Below are 1,197 nucleotides of genomic sequence, written 5' to 3'. Positions count from 1 at the left end.
CAGTAATGAACTATAATGGGATAGTAGTTATTGGAAGACCTAGGGATATGTATTCAAGTAAACCGTCAAAAGAAATTAAGGAAAGATGAGAGAAACAAAATCATATTTAACAAGTGAATGAATGTACATTCTGTTGTAAATTAGTTACAGGTTATAGGCACTGTATTACAATTGACGTGAATCATTGTGCGTCCAATAGTTGGTCCATGCCCATGACACAATCTTAGTTTGCCCCTCTCTTCTGACCATGCGGTGTGTATAAAATGGAGGTGCAGAGTTGAATGAGGTGAAGCAGAGGAAAAGACCGACCTATGTGAATAATAAATGGGTGTATCTGGTGTTGTAAGTAAATTACATGATGTAATAAATATATTACTATGAGTAGAGAATACTTGTTTGGTCCTCAAAATATAGAAACAGTAGAAAATGCAGAGTTGGCTTCGGCGGTTGTCATTGACGAATGACATAAGGTCCAGTGAAACAAAGTACCTAGAACCTAAATATAATCACCAGAGTGGATGTACATACAGTTAAAATACACTTACATCATGTGACCAACGCATTACAGTACGTATAACTTATTGTACACAGAATTGTATTTGTACATATATAATGTCGTTGTCTTAGAGTATAATAGGATTTGATATACGAGTATTTGTACAACATTAATCATATTGATGGGAGTAATAATAGGATTCGGTACACGAGTAATGGGTGTAACATAACACATTATGAATGGTAATATATACTTATGTTGTCGTTTATGTACATACTATTCATGAACTGTTGCAAATTATGGTGTTTGATGCATAATTGGTAGGAGCAGAAGTAATGAATTGTAGCGAATTGGCAGAAGATGGGACCCCTGAATTAGGAATGGAGTTCAATAGTAAAGAGAATGCATACAAGTTTTACAACAAATATGCCTTTAAAATGGGTTTTAATGTACGCAAAAACTATCTAAATAAAGACAAAAACGGTGTGACCACGTCTAGGAGATATAGTTGCGGCAAGGAAGGTGTAAAATGCAAGTACGAATGTGATGTGATGCCAAAGAAAACTCGAGCGCCGACGAAAATGGGGTGTGGAGCTAAAATGGTTATCGTGTTATTTAGAGGGACAATGAAGTACCGTGTGCATGACCTTGTCTTAGAACATAACCATGGGTTGCATGATATCATTACAAAGAAAAGTGAG

Source organism: Coffea arabica, chromosome 4c (genome assembly GCF_036785885.1).
Source record: "Coffea arabica cultivar ET-39 chromosome 4c, Coffea Arabica ET-39 HiFi, whole genome shotgun sequence".
Lineage (NCBI taxonomy): Eukaryota > Viridiplantae > Streptophyta > Magnoliopsida > Gentianales > Rubiaceae > Coffea > Coffea arabica.
Note: the sequence above shows the minus strand (reverse complement) of the source record.